A 19,799-nucleotide genomic window follows, 5' to 3' on the forward strand; every position below is an offset into this window, starting at 1 on the left:
CGTGTGACTACTTGTTGACCAACTGAAGTGGCAGAGGGCCCCTGCGCGCTGAAGCCTTGTAAAGTTTTCATTTGGTTTTATTATGTTCTTGTATCATTAGCTTGTACATAACACATCGTTTGATGTTTCTTAACTCACTGTTGTTTAGATTTTCACCTCTGTTTTCTTATAGCTGTCAACTGATCAGTACTTTTCTGCAGGTTTTCTTAGGCAGCCCGGGCAAATTTTCATCTTTTTGATAACTATTGGCATATGAGATCATCTTGTCCTTCCAGCTAGCTTTCATTTTCTGAAGTTTAATTTCAGCACTGTTTTTTTCAAGTTGTGATTTGCTTACTTAGTTTTTTTGTTATTTAGATATCATACTGCTCATCAATTTATGGTTTCTTTCTATAGTGAAGTGACTCTATTAGCGAGAAATCAGAATATCACTAACTGTAGTGTGATTTAGTTATCATATCGCTTAAACTTATTCATGATTGCTTCCCACAAGGTAGATTGACCTGAAGGGTAAAGGATCAGAAGAGTTGAAGTAGTGTGATTAGTTCCCTTTCTCCAATTTAATTTCTTGCAATTTAGTTATCATATTGCTTAAACTTATTCATGGTTGCTTCCCACAAGGTAGATTGAGCTGAAGGGTAAGGGACCAGAAGAGTTAAAGTAGTGTGACTAGTTTCTTTTATGCAATTTAATTTCTTGCCATTTAGATAGCATATTGCTTGACTTATTCATGATTACTTCCCACAAGGTAGATTGAGCTAAAGGGTAAAGGATCTGAAGAGTTTAAGTAGTGTGAATTAGTTTCTTTTCTTTTGGTTTGAGTTGCTTTAAGTTTAGTTTTTACTTTCTTTTCATTCAGCAGCAAGGATACTGGGCCATTGTCATTAGTTCACTTTTTGATGCATTTACTTTCTCTTAAGAATTGATTTCATTTTAGTTGTTTTAAAGCTTTCTTCTTGAGCACTTTCAAGTTTGAGAAAATCACCATAGAAACCACCATCACCATCCATACTTCATACTTCACTTTCGCTCTCACCATCACACATTAGGGAAAGATAAATCCAAAAATAAACTAAAAACTCAAAAACGACAAAAGATTAAGGAAATGGTTATCTAGTACATATAGTACACTTCACTTCGTCAGTTTACGAACCCCGGATTGACATTATAAATAGCAATTTAGATCACACTAAATTGACAAAACAGAGACCATTAGTGAAAATGGATTTACCATATCTAACCTTAACTCACAATCGTTTCCCAAGTTGTTTATGGTGCATGATAGTTGAATATTTATAGCTAAGGTTGATTGTGGTCAACTATGGATAGATATGACTGAGTATGGTCAACATACGGTTGAATTTCGTTATTGTTGACTACAAATGACCATGTTTAACAACGGCTACAGAGGGTCAAACATGGTTGATGATGATTGATTATTACTAGCCATGGTTGACAAGGTTGATGGGGATTAACCATGGTCTACCAGGGGTTGAGGACAATTGATCATGGATAAGCATGGTAGGACATTGGTGATAAGGATTGAAAATTACTAATTATGGTTAACTATGTTAAACCACTAATGATCATGTTATCAATGGTTGATTGTTGAATTAGTTGACTATGGTTGAAATTCTTATCCATGTTTAACCATGAAGCTTTTTCAACCATGGTTGAGATTATAAGCACATGGTTGAACATGGTTAGGAATGGTTAACTAAGGGCGATTTTAGTAGACCATGGTTTCCAATGTTTAAAAATATATGGATAAAATTGACCATGTTGAATATCCTTGGTAAAGTGGATTACCATGGAGTTCCATCGATTATCATGGTGGGTTACTCTACTAGCTCTGGGGTAATCATCAGGTAATGTGCCTTCAATGCTGATGTTTTCCTTGGAATTAGGGGAATTTTGAGGTCTAAAATAGGTCTCCTAAGAAAAATGTACAACCAAAATAAACTTTATAAGAATCAATAGGATTCAAGATGATGATGTCAACCATGGGGGATGATTCACTATTTTTGGAGTAAAAAAGTAAAAATATTAAAAAGTAATGAAATAAGAAAACAAGTTTTTCAACTCATATTTTCAATGTATCTCCCTAAGGTTTTACTCAAATTTTGAGCAGGAGTACTTGTTAGATGCAAAATTTAATTCGCCATCTAAGGCAGACCCATGTTTCATACTTTCGATGGACCCTGCTTAACGAAAAATGAGAAATACATGAAAAAGTGTAATTTCAATCATGTTTTTCATGTATTTGTCATTGTTCATGTAGGCAGGTCCATCGAAAGCATGCAACATGGGCACTCCTTGGATGAGATATCAAGTATTTCATCCAACAACTGTTTCCAATCGAAATCTGAGTAAACCCATAGGGAGATAAGTTGATAATACAAGTTGAAAAAATAGTTTTTTTTTCATCCCTCTAAAATTTGATGATGTACTATAATATTATTTTATTATTTCCACTATTATTTTATAATTTCCTTAGGAGGCCCATTTTAGACCTCAAAAGTCCCCTAATGCACCAACTCAATATAGAAATCTACTTCCCTATGAGGAGGTACCTCTGGAATTTCTGTTAGAAACACATTTTGATACTGCTACAATACAAGTTACCTCTTGAATATTCCTGCATCCTCAACATTTTTACCCTTGTCACTAGATATATGAACTAGAAACATCACACAAACTTTTTTGTAACTACGCTTAGCCTGCATAGTGGTAACCATCCTCATCGGTGTAGCCTTGTTGTTTCCCTGTAGAAATCTCTTTTTCCCCTTTTCATCATGAACTCAATGGCCTTGTCAAAGAAATCAACTTTACTTTTATGAAGGTACAACCAATCCATACCCAAAAGCATACTATACGCTCCTAGTGGAAGTAAATTCAAATGTGCTACTACAGTCATACAATTGACTCAAATGCACAAGATCATACATATCCAACTATACCAACCAATCTTCTACATACACTTATTTTCTAAAACCACACTTATCCACCACGTCAGGATTAATATAACTATAATTACATCCAAGGTCAATCAAAATAGAAGCAACTCGATCACAAAGTTGTTTTTCCATCTCAATGATATATGCGTGATGATCAGCCTATGTTTTTTCCACCATTGCATAAATACAAGGAATGTTATGATCAACATCCCCAATTATATGTGCCTCATGATAACTATAGATCTTGGGTCAACCACCCTAATACTAAGGACAATCCCTATTATCATGATCCTTTCCACACACCCAACACTAGAATCGTGTTATACCATATCCTGTAGTCTCCTACTATTCGTATACCTTCTCAACTGTATTGAAGTTGTTGTAAGGAACCACAATTTCTTTCTCACCATTATCTTGAGGTCTTCCCTGCTTTGGTTGAAATTTTCCTTTAACTTTCTCATTTCCTTTTAAGTCATGCTTAGGGTAAGATTTGCACTTCGACTACTCATAATTTTTTTTTAGCTTTTAGATGGGCCCTTCCAACAATCTAGCCTCATTGAACTCAATCTAGTCTATGTATTGTACTCGTAGTCTAGTGATGAATCTTTGAACCTTGGCCTTCTTCTCCTAGAGGTAAGGTACATATCTTCACAACTCAAAGAACCTGCTAGTCTACTTGTCATATTTCATTTAACCCAACTACAAATGATAAAACTCCTTAGCTCTGTTATCATAGTACCTTTGAAAAAATACTTCTTCTTGAATACTCTCTCAAACTAATTCCAGGTTAAGTTATCCTCCCGAATAACTTTAACATTCTTCACATCATCCAACTAAGTATTTGGTTTCCATTTAAGGCTGAATGTGGTTATCCTTTCATTCATGTTGTTTGTATAGCTATGAAATATGAAGAATTTCTTCAACCCAAGCAACCATGCCTCAACATCTTCTCAGTTCATCTCTACATCGAATGTAGGGAACTTGACTTTCTTAAACTCTTCAGAAAAGTACTCACCCTTCCTGTAAGGATGGGGATTGTGATGACTAGGGTAATGTCTCCTAGAAGAGGAAGCATAATGGTTCCCATATATACCATTTCTCCTATCGGGTGTGTACAATTATCTACCAACTCTAGCTTTTTCCTCTTTATACAACATGTATCCAGATTGAGACCTCCTACAACATGCTCTATTGGTATTTTCTTACTACTCATCACTGATCCCCATATGTCCCTATTTCTACAACTCTCACAATATCTCTTAGGTCCCTATAATACTAGTTTATTCCCTTATTGTTATTTTTTTTGCCATCTTTTCCCAATATTGTTATTATTGTGCCCCATAGAAGCCCACTATTGTTGTTGTGCCCTTACATTATTATTATTATGTTGCCTATGATTTCATTGTGACTCTGTTTCTACACTACATACTAATTTCCACTAACTAACTAACCCACGGTAATATTCATTAAGACTTCTCTTCATTTGTAAGAATGAGATAAGTCTTAAAGAAACATGTCTCCTTTCTCCATGGATAACCGTAGATTGCCCCTCATTGCTAAAAAAAAAGAAGTGTTTTGTTTCGACAACTAAGCACAACCTAGTGGGCTTCAAGCTAGTTCATCCCAATTATCAAATCATAGTGACCAAGTGGCATCACATAATGACTCACATTTGTCACACACACTCCCAAGTCTAAATGGCACTCTTGCACTAAGCATTCAACCTTTTGAGATCGCCCTAAGGCCAACTAAACCTGATCAAAATCATTTTTCTCTACCGCCACCAATTAATATTTCAATAAAGCATTAGGAAAAATAAAACTTTTAGTTTCACCAAGATCAATCAAAATAGTAACAACCATACCATTTAGCTTACCTCATGCTTCAAGCACTGTAGACTGAAGCTAGACCCGATGATATTGCACAACTGCATGAATCATATGGGCTCTACACATATCTTTAACAGTGGCTTGTTCCTACTCTCATTATGCTTCAGGCTTCTTTTCAGGGAAATCTCGCTCTAATGAGGTCCTCCACAAGTCCAACATCAATTAGGGGGAGCAGTTGTCATAAATTTGACCCTTTTATTAGGTGATTCTTGAGTCTGAGCATTACTTTGTTGAAGATGTTTCCTTGGGTTATTTCCTTGGTTCTTAAAAGTATGATTTTTTTGGAGCCCCTGATGATGTGAACCCCGTGACTTATGTCTTACATATTCTCCTCCCCTTCGAGGATTTTTCCCATGGAAAGATAGATTTGGGGTCTTATCCCCCCCTTTGTTCCCCAATAATTCTTCCTCGGCTATAATTTCTTGTTTCACCACCTCATGCAACATAGTAGGCCTCAAAATGTGCACCTTTTCCTTTATAATAGGATTCAATCCATACAAAACCATGTTTACCTTGAGGGTTTTAGTATTTATATGGTTAGCATATTTAAGAAACTCCATGAATCGTGCTTGACATTCAAGGATTTTCTTAGTTCCTTGCTTAACATCATGGAACTCATTCAATTTCCTCTCCAAGTATTCAACAGTAAGGTACTTTGCTCGAAATTCCTCTTCAAATCATTCCCATGTCAAGGTAAACATGGACTATCCCATTTGAGATTCTAAGTTCCTCCACCATAATAGTGCACTGTCCTTAAGTTGGTATATAGTTGTCTTTGCCTATTGGTTGCTAGAATAATTCTGCAACTCAAGACATAGGCGCATGTTTTCCAACCAAGTTTCTGCTACCTCTCCTTTTGTGTTACCCTTAGAGATAGGAAGCTTAACTGTTTCCAACTCTCTATGTACATCTCCATTAGATGGTATTTATTTCCTCTCTAATTGAGATGAAGAACCAGGAACTCAAGGTTTTCCCCCAACCATACTAATCAAGACTTCAGTCATCATTTGGAAAGATAACATCATATCCGTTACAAACCTCACGGATATTTTTTCAGATTATTTATCATGGGGAGGTGGAGATGAGACTTCCTTCCTCCTCTTTGATGTTCTCTCCATGATTACTTAACGAGGACAAGGAAAAATTTAGGTAAGTAAATAAATATTAGTACGAAAGCCCTAGGTCCTAGAGTTTTTACTTGGCTCTCATACCATATGTAAGGTCCCACCTTACCAACCATCATTATTATACTAAATCTAACTGAAAATGTGATTTAAGTTTGAAAAGTTAATGCAAGGTTATATATCTATATTTTTATTTTTTTATTTTTGTTGGTATTATTTACACTAGATACTAATTTCTACTAACCAACTAACCCATGGTAATATTAAACTTCTTATTAAGGCTACCGGGTCATGGTTCTTCAAGATCCAAAACTTACAACCATAAGTCTTAAAATCACATTTAAATGATATATTCTTTAGATGTATAAATAATATCAATATTTACAAACCACAATTTCCAATAAGTTAATTGTTCATTCTATTACAATTAAGAGTGTTTAAGAGTGACTAATTTGACCCGAGAATTGTGATATTTGAGGAGTGTCCTATTTCTCTAGTATAGTGTTGCCACTCCTATCAAGGGTTATATATGTATATATATATGATAGGTTGATCACTTGATTGAGGAAAGATGTTTTACATACATAATTATATTTTCTTTTATGTTTCTGTAGGACAAATTTATCACTGGATTAGGGAACAATGTTTTATATCATTATATTTTATCTTATATGTGGCATCATTGATTATCTATATTAGATGGTTTTGATTAAGTAAAATGTTATACATATGTTTTTCTGTTTGTGTCTGATTTATGAAGTAGGTGTATGACATGGATGGTGATCCAAGATTGAGACACATGGATTCTCATGGTTTTGTGGAATAGATGGTTAATTATGATTTATGGATGATACATGATTTGTGTGATTAGTCTAATATTGTACTAAGTAGGATGTGGTAGAGTACATGGTCATTTTCCAACAAGGATTTTCAATTATTAATGATTGTGGAAGTCATGCATCATTCTTAGTAAAATGTGATTAAGTTAATTTCATTATGAAATTCATTTGATTCCTTCGATCTATGAGATTGTAATGTGTGCAGGTCTTTGCACAAGGCCTTACCAGGGAACCATCAGATGGGTAAAAGCTCAAAATGAGTACCATAAGGAGAAACACAAAGTTTCAAAGCACAATAGATGAAAGGGCATGGAAATTAGGGCTCAAAGTCCTAAATCAAATAAAGACAAAGATGTTGAGTCTTGTATATTTAGGGCACAGATAAGTTTGCGATAATCCTCCTGATTTTTGGATTGGTATTCTGGCAATAAGCCCTTTCAGCGAACTACACTCTCTTTCCTATCGCTTTCCTCCCCCTCTTGCCCTTCCTTGTTACGCTGGCCTCTCCGACTCCTGCCGTTCCTCCTGTGCCTCTTCTTCCTCGCCCGCTTCTCTCTCCAACTCCTCCCCTTCTCCTATATCCTCCCCTACCTCGCCGTCTTCCTCTTCCTGCTGGACTTCCGTCGTCCTCTCCTTACTCCTGTTCCTGGTAGCCCCCTGCATCTTCCCTTCCCCTTTTCCTAGCTTCGGTCCCTCCTGGCTTTCCATTCCTGCCAGGGCTCACCTTCACTGGTTCCCCTTTCTCTTTATCAGAGTCGAACATCTCGACGTCGTCCTCTGAGTCATCGTAGATTGAAAGAATTTCCTTCTCTGTCTCCGTCTCCATTATACCTTTGCCCTTTTCTTCTCGGTCCCCTCGGCATTGTTTTCCTCCCTCTGTCTTACTCCTCGTCCATCTTCCTACGGTCGTTCTGCTTCCCTCAGCCATAATCTCCTTGCTCTCTGGCTTCCTCCTCTTAACTTCTTCTCTCTCCTCCAACTTCTTGATCGTCCTCCTTCGTGTTGTGTTCGTCGTCACTTTGCCAACTTTTCCTGTTCTTCTGCATGCACCTCTCTTGTGCCTTCGATTTTGCCACCTCTTTGCGCTTATATCTCCCCGCCTCCTCTGCTTCTTATGGACTACCTTCCTTTTTATCTTTCTGCCCTTTTCCTTCGCACTATCATGTCCCTGTCGGATCCCTGACACCCTAACATATCTACCCTCCTCCATCGGTACTCTACCATCTCCTTGCCTTGAGATGATATCCTTTGCCACGATCTGCTTGACTTCGCCCATCATGACCTGATCGCCGCCTGCTCGTTCCTGCATGCTAACCTGTCGTGCATTTATTATCCTATTTGCTGCCGTTCTCATCCTGATAGGGAATCCTTTAATCATCCCTTTATCTGGTAATTGATTCATTATGGTCATGGGTAATTATGTTTTTAAGTTCTCCCCAGCTCCGGTCATCCTCTATTGAGGGCCAGCTACTGTCCAATCTTCTAGCCGATTCTTTTCTCCCCCGATTTGCCAGTAGGTCCGTAGCCCTATTCCCTTTTCGCCTCACATGGTTTATAACTTTATATTCAATTCTCCTTAATAGCCCTGCTATGTCTTGGACAATCCTCGCTGTCCTCCAACTTTTAGCCACTTGCTCCCAGCTCTTGCCATCCCTTAGTTTACGGAGCATCTCTATTGTTACCTACGAGTCTCCTTCTATTTCCAAATTCATGTATCTATTCCTCACTGCTATCCTTAACCCCTGATGTACCGCTCACAGCTCTGCTTCATTATTTTTCATTTCACCTCCCCATTCCGCAAACACCCACCTTGTATTTTCCCTACTGTCGCTGAAGATACCCCCAATGCCTGCCGGCCCTGGGTTTCCTTTGGACACCCTGTCAAAGTTTAGTTTAATAAAATTCTCTCTGGGATATCTAAATTGGTTTGGGTTCTGTGTTCTAGAACCGGTCCTATTCTCTTTTCTGGGGTAGATCATACCAAAGTCCATATTTAAGTTGGATATTATTCTCCTTTCCTCCTGATTCATTTTCCAATCCTCCTCTTCCCATGCCTCAAACAAAACTGTTTCTTTTATCGATTTACATATTTCTTCCCATATTCTTGTAGGTTGACTACTTCTTTCCCGAAAGATCCTCCTGTTTCGTTCTTTCCATAGGGACCATATTACGAAGCCCACTGACAAATTCCATATTCTCCTTACTACTCTAGAAAGGAATTGTCCTTCGCCCCATTGCATGATGGTATTCTAAATACTATTAGGGTCTCTCTTTGTTTTTCCAAAAAGTACTATGATTTCCTCCCATAAACATCTAGCATATGTATAGTTATTCAATATGTGCTCCTGAGTTTCCATATCTTTCTTGCATAGACTGCATCTCGAAGGTCCATTAAAATATTTCTTCTGGATTTTATCCCATGTTAGAATCCATTCGTTGCTCACCAACCATGCAAATATTGTTATTTTTGGCCACCGCTTGCCTTCCCATATCACTCTCCAGTCAGTAGTTCCTTCCTCCCTTTCTTGTTTCGTTGCCAAATAGTAGGCTTCTTTTACTGTAAAGGTGCCTTTCATTGTCTTTCCCCACTTGAGAATGTCCTTTCCTGATCTGGTTTTAATCTTCCTCATTTCTACCTCTTTAGTATATATTTTCCCCAGGTCCTGGTTTATATTTTCATACCATTCCTCTGGCTTCCTCCAAACCCTCCATATTTCGCTGGTCTCTCCGTCTTTCCAATAATCCCTCACATATTCCAATCCTGCCCTCTTCGCTTTCTGTTGAACTTCTTGTAGAGTTTGTATCTCTGTCAATTTATCTCACTGCTGCCAACCCTCCTCCCAAAATCTAGCACTTCCTCCTTCACATATTTCCAAGAAGGCATGATTGTTTACAATGTCCCTATTCTAGCTTGCCAGTTCCCAGATTGAAGATCCTTTTGGGATTTCTTCGATTCTCAATCTATCCTCTACTTTATCAGGCATATTATATTTCTGAGTCCATATTCTCTTCCATACATCATTTCCCCCTTGCACCCACCTCCACCATAATTTTTCTCCTAGCACCCTGTTTAGCATCTCGGGGTCTCTCATACCTAGCCCCCCTTCCTCTTTCCTTCTCATTAGATTTTTCCATGAAACTAGAGCCCATTTTCTTTGTTGATTAGGTCCACTCCATATAAATTTCCCGAATATTTCTTTCATTTTTGTGCACACTCCTTTGGGTGCAGCCATAATGGATAGAGGGTAAATAGGTATCGCTTGCAGGACCGATTTTAAAAGAACAATTCTACTAGCAATGTTGAAGGATCTAAAAGACCAGCTTGCCAATTTGTTTTTTATTTTTTCTATAGTACTCTGCCAATTTTTCATTCGAGTAGGGTTTATATCCAGCTGATTTCCCAGGTATTTAGTAGGAAGTTCCCCTGGTCTGAAGCCTAAAGTTCTGGTAAGATGAGCCTTGATTGCATTGGGAGTATTAAATATGAATGTACATGATTTTTCTCTGTTTATTTCCATAACTAAATCCTCCATGAATATTTCTAATATTCTTTTGATGTTCCTCACCTCTTTGATTGATACTTCTCTGAATAGCATAATATCATCTACAAACTGCTGATGGGTGATGGGAAAATTGTTTCCCCATGGTTTTAAGCCTTTGATTTTCTTTTCGCTTAGCTCTTTTTTGAGATTTCTCCCTAAACCCTCAACTGCCATTATGAGTAGGAATGGGGAGATAGGATCTCCCTGCCTAATTCCCCTTGTTGCATTGAAGGTGGTCGTTGGGATACCATTTACTAGAATGGAGAAATTTGGGGTTGAAATCATGTTGTAGACCCATTTGATCCATCTCTCTTTGAATCCATATGCCGCAAGGACCGCCCTGAGATATTTCCAGCTCAAACAGTCATAAGCTTTTCACAGATCTAACTTCATCATCATTCCTCTCTACTTTTTCTGATTTAGGGAGGGTATCATCTCTTGAGTAACTACTAATCCATCAAGGATTTGTCGCCCCTCCACAAAACCAGTTTGCTCTGGTGAAATAATATTTGGGAGTAAGGGCTTCCGTCTTTTCGCTATCAGGGTAGCTATAATATTATATATGACATTGCACAGGGCTATTGGGCAGAAACCTTGAACATCCTCAGACTTATAAAACTCATCTTTTCCGTCGTAGTCCTCGGAGAGATCTTTCCAACGGGCTATCATGCACGTCAAACGGAGATAGTACGACCAATTCGCGACCCCGGGAAGTTGATGTACCAACTTACCCAAAAACGGGACCCACAATTTGGCGTTTCATCTTCTAGGGTTAGGTTTTGGAATTTGAAGGGTTTTCCATTGTTTCTCAACAATAAATAGGCCTCCGAGCCTCATTGTAAGACAGTTTAGAGGCATGTAGCCACCACATCTCTTCTCAGAGATAAGGTACCATCGCCCTAGCTGGTTTATTTCCATTTTTGTTTGTAAACATATTTCAGTATTTTACAGTAATGAATTGACGTATTATTTCCGTTGCATATCTGTCTTTATGGTTATCTCTGTATTTTATTGCGTTCCTGTTTAAATCTGGATCATGTAATTATTGATAATGAAAAAGAATGTAGTAAGAAGTGTTGCATTGAGGGTTTTGAGCCGTGGAGGAGGAAGAAGAGCTAGGGTTTCAGGCTTCTGCAAGCGTTGAACTCCATTGAGGGGCACAAAGGAGGGACCTCCACTCCCTCCTATAGTGAGGCCCTCCTATAGTTGGGTCGTGGCCAGATGAGGTAAGAAACCGATAGAAACTGCCAGAGGTCCTTCACGAGAAGTGAAAAGGAACATTAAAGAGGAACAAGATTTAACCAAAACAAGGGAGGACAATAGAATAAAAGAAAATGAGGAAGAAGATAAGAAACCGGAAGCATAAAACAAAATGCAAAAGGGACCATGTAAACCCAAGGCTGAGGTCACAACGAGAGTAGTTTTAAATAATCCTACTCTGCAGGTGCAGAGGGACCACATGTGGACCTATGCTATCAATTGTAAATTCATGGGATTATGGCCCACAGAAGAGGCACTACAAGAATGGATTAAATACCACTGCAAACTAGAAGGAGGCATAGACCTACATCTTGGGACAAAGTGTTTCTTGACTGTGGTCTTTACAAATATCGAGGACAAAGACATGGTGTTTGAAGTAGGGCTGGTGTTTGAAGGAGGGCCCTACTTCTATGTAGCTCCAGGCCTCTACATGAGGCCTTGGATGATGAATTTTGTCCCGGAGCGAGAGACTTTCACTTCGGTCCTGGTCTGCGTAAGAATCTATTCCCTACCTCTTGATTACTGGCAAACTGAATCATTATCTGCAATAGGAAAAAAATTAGGGCATTTTGTCAAAGCATCTGAGGCCACTAGAAGGGGAAAATATACTTCCTTTGCACGAATATGTGTGGAGATGGATCTCTCTAGGGCTCTACTCGATGAGGCCATCTTGGAAGTTTTGGATGAAGAATGGGTGCAAAAAGTAGATTATGAACATATTTGTTTCAGATGTCTTAGGTAGGATGAGCATGGGCACCTATTTAGAGACTGCCCTCTCAGTAAAATAGAGAATAGAAGTAAAGCTATGATAGTGAAAGACACTCAAAACTTTCACAAAGTGAGATATAGAGAAAAAGGGGGCAAAAGGTGGCCAAAGAAGCATCAAACAGAAGGGAAAAATGCCAGTCTAAAGAGGTTCCAAGTACTAGAAGAAGAGGAAGAGATAAAAAAGTTATATCAGGTAATGGAAGGCAGCCTAAGGGAGAAGGAGAAAGAAGAAAATAGTGGGAAAACACAGGATATTAATAAACAAAAAGAAACTATGTTGAGTAATGGAGCACTTAAAATGGATGAGGAAATGACCGAGAGTGAGATGGAAATGGAGGATCATGAACTGCAGGATATTCTTGATAGAGAACACCTAGATCTCGAAGGGTTCTTGAAACAGTGGACCATGGGAGGGGTAGGCTCACTACCTCAAGAAGAGTTCAATAGAGTACAACAGTCGTTCCTATGGAAAACTCAGGCTAAAGGGATGGAAAGGCAAAGAAACAATGAAAGGGAGGGCAACGAAGGTGTGAAAACTATGAAAACCACACTAGGATTAGCTCCTAGAAATCCAGGAAAGAAAAGAGGGAGAAAAAAGTAGCATGAGTTATTGATGGAATGTGGAAAGATAATGATAGATTCAGGTAAGATGAAAGACCTAACCAGCTACTCCTTTACAAATATTTCTTAATGAAGTCACATCTTGGAATATGAGAGGTCTAGGTAGTAAAAGAAAACAAAGAATACTTAGCAATAGAATGAAACAAGAAGCTCGAGATATGATCTTTATCTAGGAAACTAAATGTTCCATTCAAAAATTAAAAGAAATATACAGCAAATGGCTCAGTAAATATGAGTTTATAGAAGTCAAAGCAGATAATACAACAGGAGGCATACTCACTCTTTGGAACCCCCAAAACATAGGCATAATCGATGTTGGGGCATCTAGGTATTATTTATATATCGTGATAAATCGAGTTATATATGATTGTTCTAAGACCCAATATTCCATGGAAAGACAAAGCATTTCAACGAAATGTGTCACTACATTTGGAAACTAGTAGAAGATGGTGTGTCACAACAGTAATACATCTCCGTTGATGAGCAAGTAGCTCACATATTGAAAAAATATCTTCCTAATAAAAATATTATATATTTGAGAGACAAGCTTGTTTTGGTTGATGTATCCCCCTGGTTGAGAGGGAGAGATAGGAATATCATTCTTATCTTCAATTGAGAAGACAAAATCGAGGCTTGGGTAAGAATATATCATCCAATACTCTTTGCGAATGAGGTAGGGAATCCAAGATAAGAGTATTCATGGATCGATATTCTTTGAGAAGTAGTTATCCAATATAAGAATAACCTAAGGAAGGTGATACTCTATGAACACCTGGGTAGGTTATGTACCTTAAGAGACAATGATGATGGTGTCTATAAATAATTGGTCTCACCAACATTATGCTCTAATATTTGCGAGAGACATAGTTGTTAGTGAATTCCATGTTTTATTACAATGCTGGTTGATATGATGCTAAACAGACGGGTTACCAATCTCACTCCTCTTATGATATTTTTTTAGATTGAGAATGTTCATGTACCATTTATTAATACCTCCCTAGTTAAGAGGGAGTGTTAAAAAATGTGTAACTAGGTTTGATCTTCATAAATATGTAATGTACTTTTTATTCTTGTATATTGTAAAATGAAATGAAATTATTATTATTATTATTATTATTATTATTATTATTATTTGAGCATAGGTTTCATGTTCAAGGTCTTTTATTTTATAGGCCAAGAACCCATTAAGTGATTCTAGGGTTTGTCCTAGGTGAAGAAGTCAAAAGAGTCATTGTCAGAAATTGAAGACCCCATCAGACACATTATAACTTGTAAAGGAAATTATTTTTGTCATTAAAAGTGTCAAAATTCTCTTCAAGGCCAAGTCATCCTCATAATTGGGAGGTCGAACTATTTTGACGAGCCACCTCCACCTTGAGAAGGCTATATAAATGAGGGAACTCGACCTCCTTGGGACCAGGATTGGATAGAGTGTTGGATATTCGTGGCTTTGTTGATGCATACTAGGCTGGAGATTTGGATCAGAGAAGATCTACAAGTGGGTATGTGTTTAACCTATTTGGACGTGCAGTCAGTCAGATGAGTAAGAAACAATCTATAGTGGCACTATCAGCTACAAAGGCAGAATACATGACAACCACTCATGCAATCAAGGGAGTTGTTTGGTTGCAGAGGTTGTGTTCAAATATGGGGTTAGTACAGGGAGCTATAAGGATAGACTGTGACAGCCAAAGTGTAATTTTCTTGGCAAAGAACCCTGCTTACCATTCAAAGACAAAGCACATTGATGTTCAGTATCACTTTGTGAGGGATATGATAGAACACAAAATGTTGTTGTTGGTAAAGGTGGAAACTTTGAAGAATACTGCAGATGCACTGACAAAATTTGTGAGCTCTGAGAAGTTCTCTTGGTGTAGAGAAACAATGGGTGTTGTAGGGCTCGATAAATGACTAAGCTCTCTTGTGCCCCCCTTGGAAAGAAAACAACAAGTGGGAGAATAATTGCATATGTGGCCTACTTCAACAGTTCACTTTTGGTAAGGGGTTCATTTGACATACCAAATTTTGGTCATATTTTAGAGAATACATATCTCTAGGGTAAGTTCTTTCGATAGAACACCAAAGGACACCACTCACAAATAGATGAGAGATCAATACAACAATATTCTTAACCTCGTTAAAACCCTCAAAGAGGGAAATAGTCCACATCCTCACCCAAAGCAACCATTTCACATACTTTATTAATGTAAAAGAAAAAAAAATCTACATAAGCTTCTCTCATGAATGGTCGCCTAACAAATGACCCTCCATTCACTTTAAATAGAGATCATGGACTAATTACATGTTAAGTCACAAACCACGTGTCTATAATACTAAGGAGAGGTCACCTAACAAATGACCCTCCATTCTCTTTAAATAGAGATCATGGACCAATCACTTGTTAAGCCACAAACCAAGTGTTTATAATACCGAGGAGAGAATGAAGCATCATATAACATATAGTGATTGTCATATTGTAAGTTACAACAAGTACATACTAAAGAAACACACTTTACCTAACTAAACACTAGATTAAGTGAGAATCTGAAAGCAAAAAGGTGAAAGCATGTAAAACTAACTGTGAACAACTAATGCAATTTTGACTTTCTCCAACATTCAAATGTGAAGCATTACCCTCTTTAAGTGTTGTGCAGGAAGTCAATTATGCCTTGGTTCCTAAGTTCCTAGGAAGATAATAACAATGTACTCAGTAATTTCAATGAGTTTATGAATTAGATATTTGACCATTTAGTTTAGGATCATCATCATCTTGAAATGGCTTCTGAAAACATCCATTAACATAGTTAATTGATAATTCTATTCTAGGAAAATGAATGACAAAACAATAAGAAAAACTAAGCGGCTGTGTATTCTTATCACTTCAATATTAATTCAATTTCGAAAAAAATAATTTTCTCCATGGAATATCTTAGAAGAACAAGGCTGCACAGTTTTTTATTATTACTATGCTATTGATAAAAAATGGAATGAAATATTATCCTAATTAGAAAATAGATTTGTTGAAAATAGAGTAATGCAAATTGAACTAAAAACAACAAAAATAACCTCCTCGAGTGCAGGGGCCCTCTGTAACTGATTTGTCTGGACTGCTAGCTTGTTAAATATTTTCTTAACCAATCATTCGTTACATGAACTTTATATTATGATAAAATGAAGTCTGAATATAGAGTATTAGCAAAAGGCCTGAATTTAACACTTAAGTTCTGAACTATTTCTTGGTTCTATGTAATTGATATTTAAATGAAAATAATATAACTATTTGTGAGATAAACTTGCTACAGGTGGCTAATCTGAAATAGATTTGCAATAGGACTGTTGGACTACTGAACTCCTACGAAAGAATAAATCAAGAGTCCTACTCCTCCGTATAACGTATTTTGACTCCATCTTTCACCATGTTCTTAGCGTTGCTTTTCTGTCGATCTCGACTGAGTGAATATGATAGAATCCATGTGGAGATGATTTAATGGTCAGATTTTTGAGATGTCGAAACTTAAAATATAGCCCAAATGGTCTCTTACCTTGATATCCCTTTTTTCCTATATTTCCTCTCTTTTCCTATATTTACCACCTAAATAATGCCATAGACAAAATGTTTAACTATATACCCTATTATTTTCTTAAAGAATGCATTTTGCTACAGAATTGGTATGTTTCGGCAGCTAATCCAAATTTCTGTAGCTACCTCAATTGTTTGCAAGGTTCAAAAGCTCCATCTCAGTGACAAAGGATACAGATGGATAAGGAATGGTCCCCTAGTGGATCCCTTAATATCCCCTTGAACCCGTTCATGAGGATGATCATAAGATATTATGGTCAAACCCCAAAGTCAATTACATGATTGTTGAGGGAACATAATTCGAGTTTCTTCAAAACCTTATCGATTTGCTTTTGGAATAGAAAGTCGAAGGTTTAGTGATATAGTTTAGTTGGAATAAAGATATTTAGGCTTAAAATGCTCGTTCTGTTATGCCAAAGACTTGTTATAAAAACTATGGTTGCATAGTGATTTGGTTTGCGCTGGATCATGTAATTTTTGAAACTGTTTGTTGAATTTCATTTTTCGGGTAATACACTTGGTTTGATGTTTGTATGAAATGCGTTGATTGGAGATTATGGACTAATTTGTGGAGGGCCCCTATGACAAGTGACAGGTCTTTCACCAATTACATTTCTTTTCATTCTCTATTTTTGCGTGAAGAAATGTAATATGATGAGTTTGAGAGTGAATTGTTATATCCATGAGCACATCCCTTTTCTTTATAGCTAGTTTAATCTGCTATTTGAATTTCTTTTTATCTGGTACAACATGGTTATTTCATTTTATTTTTATCTAGTGTAGTCCAACTGTGTTTACTTCACAGTATAGTCGTTATTCAGAATATCTTGTTTCAATGAAATTGAATAAGTAAAAGAGTGAGATTCTTCTCCTTAACAGTTGAATTCTAACAATATTCCTCTATAGTTTGATAGAATATATTTCTCTTTCACTTAGTAAATTAGAGCTGCAGCATAAAAATTCAAGACAAAAATTCAAAATAGTCTAACACAAGCAGAATCTAGAATCACTTTCATATCATCCATAAACTGATTCAATAGAGAATAACTCCTAAGAAATTAGCTGGTAACTTTAGGGATTGAGACATTAATATAATTAACGACATCATATCAATACTAACCTTATGTTTAGACCCCAATAAGAAAATAATGACATAAAAAATAACTTCTAGCATATATAGTGCACATGTACTTCATCAGTATATGTACCTTGGTTGACAATATATGATTAACAATTTAATGACATTAAATTAGCCAAAAAATTTGGCATCATTGCCACAGAAGTATAAATGGTAGTTAGAAAGGAAAAAAGCAAAACATGATATGTGTAGGAAAAGAGACTCTAGAGGTAGATTTATAGGGCGAGGAAGAAGTTTAATTCCGACAAATCCACTCACTTCACCTCCATTTCAAGAATCCACACAACCTACTCAAACCCGAATTCCATTTATTGGTCGACAAAGGCTTGCTAAAATCTAAAGATCATAAATCCAATCGAGAACTTCACCCACTTCCTCTGCTGAAGTTTTAGTTGAAGAAAATCCTACATCCCCAACTACGGGAGTAATTTTTCTCTCCTCCACTCGTGAGGAACCAGAAAGTTATTTTGAACAACCATTGATAGAGGAACCAAAAATATTAGAATAACATTATATTAGCTCTAAAGAATCTCTCATGGCAGAAGAAGGGGAAGGAGAGGTACACAGTGTCCATGCTGAGGAAAATAGAATTGGAGGAAGGGGTAGAGGTAGAGGTGGAGATAGGAATAGAGGAGGGAGTAAAGGTAGAGGAAAACAAGTTCCTTCTGGATTTCCTATTATTGATTAAGATACAACCCTCACAATGAAAAATATATCACTCTCAATTCTTCCTAATTTCCGAGGAAAAAGAAATGAAAACCGAGAGAGATTTCTCTTCAAATTTTAGGTATTATGCAGATCATATGACTATCTGCATGATGCTAAGAAATTAAAAATGTTCCCTGCTACATTAAAAGACTCAACATTAGAATGGTTTATGAGTCTAGGAGTGCATTCTATAACAACATGGGGACAAATGAAAGAGGATTTCCTAGGAAAATATAAAGATTATTGTATGCCTAGTAACCTTAAAGAAGAATTCTTCAAAATAACACGAAAAGAAGATGAGAATCTTGAAGATTTAGTCGAAAGGTTTCTTTACGATGTTAAAAGAGAGAAAATGAATAATTTGGATGAAGAAACCTTAAAATCCCTCTTACTCAGAGCTATTAAAGACGAGTGGATCAATGTCCTTAACCTAGTTGGGAAGGGAGATATTTCCCAACTACCATTGTTGATATTTTTTATTTATGTGTACATATCTCAAGGGGTAAATCACGAGTTGGAAGGATTCATAGATACCCTCTGTAGTCAAGAATTAATAAGTCAGTTGCTCGGATAGTTAGGAGGGTAGAATTAGGAAATTTTCTTGATACCTTCAAAATAGATATTTTAGGGAGCCTAAGTAAGCACATAAACACCCTTAAAATACAAAATAAAAAAAAATTCTGAAAATGTTGCATTATCCATCTTCTGTCCCAAATGTCAAAAGAAACATGCTCTAAGAGAGTGTCCCTTAGCTTGAAAAGACAAAGAAACTTGTGTCATATGTTCAGATAATCATGGTACAGAGGAATGTCCATCCTTACCATGTATCAAGGCTATATTTAATGATGAAGGAATATAAGAACCAATAGACCCTCTTTACTTTATAGACAAAATATTATTGCAAAATCCCTAACCAAATCAATGAAGAGGATTTAGACCACAACAATTTTCTGAGTCATCACAAAATAATTAGAATTTACCCTCGTAGCCTTGGGCTCAGCCACAATCACACCCTTGGAATCAAGGATGGAAAAATCCTAATAGAGCCTGTGTTTAATATCAACAATACTCTTTTTTTTGCTCAAGCAAGAGTAGTACCTTCTATTTCATTAATATGGAAAATAAATTACATAACATACAAGAGCCCACGAGGAACTGTGGGCTAAGGGCATTAAGCTAAAGGTCAAAACCCTGAACCCTACCAACCAAACCTTATAACCTTCAAAAGATAGAAAAAGTTAAGACTGTTCGATCATCCCATCAAAATCAAGCGGGCTGGCATACCCACTTTACATTTAAAATTAGGCCCAAAGAGAGAAAGGGGACTAAACTGAAAGGATAGCAGATCCACCTGGGGAAATAACCCACAAACC

Source organism: Pinus tabuliformis, chromosome 9 (assembly GCF_031772625.1).
Source record: "Pinus tabuliformis cultivar Carrire ecotype Pingquan chromosome 9, CPIR1, whole genome shotgun sequence".
In the NCBI taxonomy this organism is placed as follows: domain Eukaryota; kingdom Viridiplantae; phylum Streptophyta; class Pinopsida; order Pinales; family Pinaceae; genus Pinus; species Pinus tabuliformis.